Genomic DNA, 9109 nt, shown 5'->3' on the forward strand with positions numbered 1-9109 from the left:
TGTGAAATACAATAGAGTCTAAAAAAGAGAGTATATACATTTGATGAAGAAACTGTACATTGGAGGAGGTTGGGTAGGTTGGGTGGAGGGGGGGGGGACTGTACATTGGAGGTGGTTGGGGGGAGGGTTGGGTAGGCGGGGTGGGGGGGTAACTGTACATTGGATTATCGACTAAACCGAAACAAGTAGGCTCCCTTAAAACGCCAACGCTATTAAAAAGAAATACAGTGGAGGTTAAAATAAGAATATGACTTGGCCTGAAAAAAAGTTCAGTCAGGAGATTTTTTTTTGCTTTAATCCCTGTTTTCACCTGGCAGCTAGGGGTGGGACGATACATCGATCCAGATCGATACATCGATGTAATTATCAACGATCGAATCGGATCGATGCAATGTAATAAGATCGATTCATATCGATACTCTTATTTTGAAAATCCTGTGGCGTGTCTCATATCCGCCCAAGAACAACAGCAGTATAGAGCCATATGAAATCCGTTTTATTATTTTCCAAATTCCATTTAATTTTTTCCCAAATTCCATTTTTTCCGTTTTAATATTTCAGAATTCTGTATTTAGCTTTTTATGCTCATTTTACCATCAGAAATAGTGTCTAATAAGTGGGAATGAATAAATGTCCACAATTGAATAAGATATAACAGTCCATTTAATGTTTTTAAGTGCTGCAACTCAGAAATACAGTTACATTTTACACAATATTTTTCAATTAATATTGTGACAAAATAAAAATGTCAAGTGTAAACAATAGATACAGCTAGCTACTACTGACATTATCACAAAGACAATGTCAGTAACCTAGCTATATCTATTATATTGTGATGAAATATAGTAATGCATAATTTAGGCACCTTTAGTTTAGTTTATAAAGGACAGTGTATAATGACAATAGTTTGCATTAAACAAATGGATGGGTGCACTAGATTTAGCAAGAAGCTATCATTTCCATCTATAGTCCTATGTACTGTAACGTTTCATAGCTATTTAAGTTTATTTAGATTATAAAGGGCAGTGTATAATGACAATCGTTTGCATTAAACAAATTGATGGGTGCACCAGATTTAGCTAGAAGCTATCATTTCCATCTATAGTCCTATAACGTTACATAGCTATTTAAGTGTATTTAGTTTATAAAGGGCAGTGTATAATGACAATCGTTTGCATTAAACAAATAGTGGGTGCACTAGATTTAGCTAGAAGCGATCATGTCCTAACGTTATAGCCATTTAATCACAATAGTGTCGCAAGTGTTTTTGCGGGTCCAGTCCACGGAACGTTGACAGAATTAGCAAAACACCTTATCACCGGAGGCATAAAAGTCATTAGGATACTGTTCTGCTCTGAATTGAGGGCTTATTGTGGAATTGTTTAGCTTCTTGACGACGTTAACACTGAAGCAGCCAGACGCTTGAGCACCGCGGCTGTGTTGTGTGTAACACGCTGTAGCGTCCCCGCCTCCCCGGTCGCGTGTGCACCAAACGTTCCACCCAAAAACGAAATTTCAGTCCAGATTAGGCCAAATTCTGCAATATTCCACGTTTTGCAGTTGATTCCATTTTTATTGGTTAATTCCGCGATTCCGTCCGCGATTCCGTGAACGCGGATTTCATATGGCTCTACAGCAGTAGCTCCGTGTGTGTAGACGTTACAGCATAGCATTCTCCCTTTCTGTGCGCGCGTCTTTGGAAAGACCAGATGAGGTCAGAGGAGTTTGATGTTTAAATGTTATTTAAACATAAACAATATAATACATAATAAATGTAGGCCTATCCTATACATGATCATGCAACATCAACAAATTGTTGTAGGAACGGTTTGGGAGAGGGAGGTAGGGAGGGGTTTTAGGTTGTGAGTTTTGAGTTCCAAAAAATGGAGCTTAAAGTTTAAAGCTCAATATATCAAAACGTGGCACTTTACAGTGAACAGGAGGTCTATTTGTATTAAAAACAATAGATTGATTTTCCTTTAAATGTCTGGAAGAGCTCAAAAATACAAATGTCAAATGATATTTTCGTTACCTTTTTTTAGTTGATCTAAATGTTACTGATTGTGTTAAATGGGCATATGATATCATCTCATATCGATTGCAGGCACCTGAATCTAATCTAATCGTATTGTATCGTGAGAGACTTTGTGATATCGGCAAATATCGTATCGTTGTCCAAAGAATCGATATCGTATCGTATCATGATGAAACTGGTGATTCCCACCCCTACTGGCAGCGCGGACTCTCACTGAGAGGTGTAAGGTGTGGAAGGATCACACTACCCCCCTTAGATCCTATCCGCGCTGAGCAGGCGCCCCGACCGAACTGTAGGAGTCGCTGTTTACAACGACCCAGACCCACCCCTCCAGCTTTCCCACCCTCTAATACTGCCAATTGTATTAGTGTGAACGGCCAGCCAAGCTGGTGACAACGCCGGGAGCTGGATTCGAACAGGCAAATCCAGCGTCTCCGGCGTTGGTGACGAACGCTACGCCACCTGACCGCTCTGTGAAGCCTGCATTTTTAAGACGACGGATGCACTGTCTTCAGGCCCTACCTCATCTTGGTGCTTCCTAGACGCCGCTATACGCTGATGCACCCCTTTCCAAGCAGCATTTACTGTGAAGTTGTAAAATGTGTCAAACTTTGGCGTGAACCATCCATCCTGATCCGTCTTCATCTCCTCTTCTGATGTCTTGCTTATGTTTTCGCTTAGTAACGCCTGGACTGAGGTATTAAGCTCACAGAACTCTCCAAATAGCTTGTTGAATTCTACCAATTTTGTCTGTACAACTTCCAAGTTACCGTCGTCGTCCTCATCCATTAATTGATTCACCTGATTCATGTGACCAGTTAGCTGACATAGCTTAGCTCTCCTCTTATTGATGGCATGACGGACATTTTCCTCATAGGCCTTTTGTGTCATTTTAACCTTCCGAGGCTCCGACATTTGTTGTTATCCTTCTTTCCGTGTTCCAGTAGTTCGTGTTGGTTCCTTTTTCCTCTTGGAACAGAGTTTTCTTACTAATATGAGGGCCGACGTTCCACTCTACTGGTTAAAGTTGCCTACTTGTGAGTAGTACGTTCGGTGATAAAGAAAAATAATGTCCACAGCCGCTCCGGGGTAAAACAAAGATATCCAAATGGTTTATTTCTCTTCCACAGCGAAGTCTTTCTTTACAGAAGTACTGCTCAACACCGTTTCAAGATGCAGAATGAGCTTCTTCTTCTTCTTATTTGAATTTCCGGCAGAGTAGACGCATCGAGGCGTATTACTGCTCTCCGCAATTCTTTTTATGGGCTCTTCTTCTTCTCCTTCTTCTCCTTCTTCACCTTCTTTTTCTTCTTCTACTGGACCCCGTCCTCAACTACATTGTCCATTGGAGTGCAGCTACTGCTGCTACTTCCTGTCTGAGCCCCCCTCCGCGGGACCCTCCTTGCCCCCTGCTATCTTATCCTGGGCTGCTTTGTCCCTCGCAGCCTTGTCCCTCGCAGCCCCCTCAGCCAATTCTTTACACACCTCCTTCCAGTCCAGACCTTCCAATCCCAGATGTTGAACCGCTATCCTAACAATCATCTTCACCATCTCTGTTCTACCCGTAACCTCTGCCATACCAGTAACTACCCCTGCCACGAAGGCCACAATACCTAATTTCTCCTCCCTTCCCCTGTCTCTTTCCACCTGCTCTACCCTCACTGCCAAATGCCCTCCTTCAACCCCCTGCACCCTTTCTTGGCTCCCCTGTCCTGCCCTGCTAACCGCCCCAGCATACGTCAACTTACCCTCCCTTCTCTCTCCGATCCGCGACCTGCTTCATCATCACCTCGCACCCCCGAAACGCTACACTATGCTCCCCACCACAACTACAGCACCTCGGCTTCACTCCCTCTCCACATTTCCCATATTCATGTTCCCCGCCACACCTAGCGCACCTCATCCCCTTCATACACGTGGTAGCTATATGGCCAAACCCCTGGCACCTATAGCACCTAAGAGGATTATGAACAAATTCCCTAACCCTATACATCCTACGCCCTACTAATACCTCCCTAGGAACAACCCCACCCTCAAACGTAATCACTACCGTCCCCGTCACTGCCCTCTCCGCTCCCCTCTTCATCCTTGCTGCACTCTTAACTATGCCATTACGCCTGTCCTCCTTTAGCTCTTCCACCAGCTGCTCTACTGTAACCTCGACCGGTACCCCAACTATCACCCCCTTACATCCCCCCCCCCTCTTCTCCCCTACTCTCGCCACCTTACTTATACCCACCCCCCCAATGCTCTGCATCTTCCTAGCCACCTCCACCTGCCCCTCACTACCACACCCTACGGCCAGATTCCCATCCCACAAAACTTCTTCTTCTTGTTGAATATATATAGATACACAAATGTTCTAGAATGTTTAGTTATGACCTCATATAACATCAACAAATGTTCTAGAATGTTAGATTATGACATCATACTGTGACCTCACAAATGTTCTAGAATGTTAGATTATGACATCATACTGTGACCTCACAAATGTTCTAGAATGTCCTATTATGACAAATAAGACGCTTCAATGACTATCTAAATCCAATCAATATTCCTAATGCCGTTTCAATGTAAGGTTATAGAAATAAACATATAAACATTCATATAATACAATAACCTAAATATATAGCTTTGTACTATAATGCTGTATATACCATATAGCTTATATTACTCTTACTAGTTACACTGCTTGCCAGTAGTAGTCAACTAGTCATACCATCTATTTATATAATACAACTGTTATTATCTCTATATTATATATGTACATACATCTGATTAGCACTATTACTCAGTAGTACAAATTTACATGTTATACCCAGTTTAACCCTTTCACTGTCACACTACCAAACTGTTAACCCTTTCACTACCACACTACAGAAGGTTAACCCTTTACTATCAGACGGAAGGTTAACCGTCTGTAGTGTGATAGTAAAAGGTTAACCTTCTGTAGTGTGGTAGTGAAAGGGTTAATCACCCGTACATTGCTGTTACATTTGCACTCTGGTTGGATGCTAAACCTCTTTTTGTTGTACTGTACGTGTGCTGTATAAATGATTATCATCATCATCATCATCACCTTGGCGGTGGGCTGCGTAGGAGGCAGACTCATCATGGCCGCGGCGCTCTGAGCAGGGGGGGGCGGCGGGGGGAGCAGGCTCTTGGTCAGAACGGTCTGTGGGGGGGTGGAGAGGAGCGAGTCGGGGGTCTCCGGGGTGGGGGGGGAGTAGGCCGACTGGGACACGGCTGGAACCTGGTGAGCCGTCGTCACCCCTCCGGAGACTGGGGGGGAAGAGAGAGAGATAGAGAGAAAGAGAGAGGAAAGAGAGCGAGAGAGGGGGGGGGGGGGAGAGAGAGAGAGAGGGAGAGAGGAAAGAGAGGGGAAGAGTTACAACAGAATTCTGTAAAACACAACCAACGTGAACTTAACCCAGAAACCCTTTCTCAGCTAATCGACCTCTCAAACCCTCAAAAAAATCACAGCTGTGCCGTCTGTCGAGGAGTTGAAAGAGAGAGACAGACAGAGACAGAGAGCGAGAGATAGAGAACTCACCCGCTGCTCCTCTGCTCTTCCTGCCAGGTTTGCCCGGTTTGCCCCGCGGCGGGGGAGGGGGCAGTTCTATCTCCTCCTGGGGCATCTGGGCCACCCTCTGTAGGAAGGCCTTCTCCAGAGACTGTGCCATGAGCACTATGTCATCTGTAGGCTGGAGAGAGAGAGGGGGGGGGGGGAGGGGGAGTATGGGTGAGCAAGAAGCTTGGAACACAGCAGGATAAATGCTTCATTTGATCCAGCAAATAAATTATTAATGCAGACATTAACCCTTTCACTGCCACACTACAGAAGGTTAACCCTTTACTATCACTTTATATTGACAACAGGGGTTCAAAGATAACTTCACATTTATTGGCTCCCCTCTTGCTGTACCAAAATCTCTCCTAGCTCTAACCGGTCACTTGTCAAAATTATGTGCCTGATGTCAAACTGCCTCATTCGTTCAGTTTTTGCATGACTACGTCCTTGAGAATAACTGAAAAGTTTTATTATTTTTAGGCTATATATTTTATGCTGATGTATGGCATTTTAGGAGTGTTACATTTTTATTTTATAAAAAATAAAAATAAAACATATACCGAACCGACCCCAAAACCGTGACCCCAAAACCTGGATGCAAACCGAACCGTGGATTTTGTGAACCGTTCCACCCCTAGTTTACACCGTTTATTTTTCTCATGCGATTCTACCATTACCCTGCCCATACCCAGGGCTCTACAGTGCGACCAAATTGCTCGCATATACCCCTAAAAATATTTGTATGCGAACGGTAAAAATCAATTACGCGCACGCTGTGCGAATACAGATTATAGCCTCTCGTCTTTTTTTTCCTCCGCTGCGAGATCGTTAAAAAACTACAAGTCCCACATTGCACTCAAGCCAACGGTCCAATCACAGTAGAGTGAAGTGACTGGTTTCATGGGAAATAAAGCAAATGACCAATCGGAAGCTCTCATTTTTCTTGTTTACTTCCTGAAACTCCGCGATCAGGGCTCTCGTTTTCCGAGACACCAACTTATTATAGTCGCTCTCTTACCAATAGCAATAGATTTTAGAACACCTAGATTTATCGATAGCAATAGTAATATAACGTTAATGCAACAAAACGAATGCCTTGCTTTGTTAATCATAACGTTGATGCAGTAGCGTATATCGGTGTGTTGGCTGTAACGGACATGACAATAACATAACGTGTACACATTAAAATTGCGATAATCTATTCTAACATTTTCAAATCGATGCAGTTGAATTTCCCCCTTAGGATCGATGCATTGTTACACCCCTACACCAAAGTCACTGGCCCACTGTGTATCTGTGTGTATAATAACTTGGCTAGCGTTATCAACAGCAGAGGTGGGCAATGGGTCCAGCTGCAGCGCCGGAGTGCAAGCGATGTGATGTAATTGGCAGACTCGACTGTCAATCAATGGTCTACCTGACACGCAAACTCAAACAATGTTTCTGTACTGGAGGTGTGATTGATTGATTGATTGAAAACTTTATTAACAGATTGCAGAATGGGTACAATACAGTACAGCTCAATACACACAATTGTTAACACTTTGGTTGCCTAAGGTTAAATGAATGATATACCATAGATTGCCAGCGCTATTTGTCTATGGAGAAAGTCCCCTTCTTTGCAGGGCTATAACTTTTTAAATTCTATTGCTACATTGCCATTATTAGGGCCCATTCAAAGTCCTATATGTATTGTTCATTGTGTAGCAACGTTAAACTTTTTCATTCACATATTCATAGTAAAGTATGGTCTAATGTATAAGTATGTTTTCATCTCTTTCTGCAGCTTTCTCCAGAACGTGATATATAGCCCCAAATGCATTATATTGATGATGAAATACAGTTTGATGGCAATCAGCGCGATATAAAAAATTCCAACTAGACGTACTTCTAGAAGTTACTACACGTCATCTGATGTTGACCGGATGGCCGAGGGGGCGTTTATAATTCCGTGGGCAGCGTTATACCAATCATCTAATGTGGGTCAAATGTTGATAATATCAGTTATTATCGAAGACGGTAACGTTACACGCTGAAACTCACCCCAGTCTCCGCGCGCCGTTGGGCGATCATCGTCGAGTAGAAATTTTATCATTATGGGATATATTATTACCCGGTCCATCTCCAGCTTGTATAATGGTATATACGTCCAAATCATGTTGTTTATCGAGTTATTGGCAATCGATCGCTATGTAGTGTGACGAGCTAGAGTCACGGGACATGTACCGAGTGGCCGGAAGCAATACGGACGTCTAGCAAAACCTCTACTGCGCTTCCTGTTAAGCGGTTGCGCCGATCGGCCACCAGATGGCGCTCCTGAACCGCCAGAGAGCTCAGTGGGTCCTGCTGGTGGATCTCAGGCCAGCGGAGGGACATTATGAATCCGATCGCAGATTTTTGAAATATTGATATAAGGACGCTGTACAGCGTCCCCCGGCAACTTTAGCATGGCCAGCAAAGACGTGAGAAGACGTGTCCCGGCACCCAAAGTGTTAAGGGGATGCAGACCAGAGAAAGACTTTCGTCTTGTTTACATCAGGGTCCCCCATTTCAATTAATCAGGAAAGTGTACAGTAGGAAAGTGTACAGTATTTCAATAGGCAACCCTGAAAGGATTATTTTTCTAGAAGAGCAACACAGCCAAAACATAAGCATTGTATGCATAAAAGGGGCTAAAGTTAAGTGACTGAACCTTTTGTAGCAGTAGTTTGATTTGATAGTTTATTTGATAGGGACAGCACATGTTAATGAACATCAAGTACAAAATACAAAATGTAAACATGCAGGGTTGTAGCAAGAGCTAATTTACACACATGCACGCACAGTACAAATATACATTTATTTTTGAAAAAAAAATAAACTCTGTTACTTGAAATATTTTCACTGTGCTCCTAAATATTTTTGGGTGCTCCTAAATTTCTTTGTGTGCTCCTAAATTTTTTCATTTAGGAGCACCTGTGCCCCTAGTGAAAAAGGTTAGCGTAGAGCCCTGATACCTGTACCTCCCCTCCCCTGTGCTGCTATGAAGAGGATCCATGAAGGAGCTCGTCCTGTTACCTTGTTGTAGATGTAGCAGTTGGTGAACATGGTGTTGAAGTCCTGCATGCACTCGCTGGCGCTGCGGTAGTAGTGGTTCTCCAGCCTCTTCCTGATGGTCCCCATGTCCATGGGCTGCTTGATAATCTTGTGGTAGTCCTGGTGGAGACAGAGACGGGGGTCAGGAAGAGAGAGAGAGAGAGAGAGAGAGAGAGAGAGAGAGAGAGAGAGAGAGAGAGGTCCTGGGGTACAGGTACTGGGGCTTTCAGTTCTTCACATTCTGCTTTTATGCAGTGAGTGATGTCAAAATGGGGATTAAACTATTTTAACTTCATATAATAAAAACTGCAGCCTGGCGTTAGGTTCTCTGTGTTTTAGGTTCTCTGTGTTTTAGGTTCTCTGTGTTTTAGGTTCTCTGTGAACCATCAGCATGCGCTGACTTGAGTTTGCGGAACACCGCGCGCTCC

At 43.6% G+C, this 9109-nt stretch overlaps 1 pseudogene across 1 annotated transcript in view; it reads right to left on the reverse strand.

Moving 5' to 3' along the window:
* The window catches only part of LOC311225971 (bromodomain-containing protein 2-like), a 45776-nt pseudogene extending 36975 nt beyond the window's left edge, over window positions 1-8801 (reverse strand). The window contains exons 1-3 of the transcript XR_014621039.1: window positions 8664-8801; window positions 5589-5739; window positions 5115-5317 (exon numbers count right to left, since the gene is read on the reverse strand). The product of XR_014621039.1 is annotated as a bromodomain-containing protein 2-like (transcript). The remainder of the gene's footprint in view (window positions 1-5114; window positions 5318-5588; window positions 5740-8663) is intronic.
* Window positions 8802-9109: the final 308 nt, after the last annotated feature.

Source organism: Notolepis coatsorum (assembly GCF_963971535.1).
Source record: "Notolepis coatsorum genome assembly, chromosome: 3".
Lineage (NCBI taxonomy): Eukaryota > Metazoa > Chordata > Actinopteri > Aulopiformes > Paralepididae > Notolepis > Notolepis coatsorum.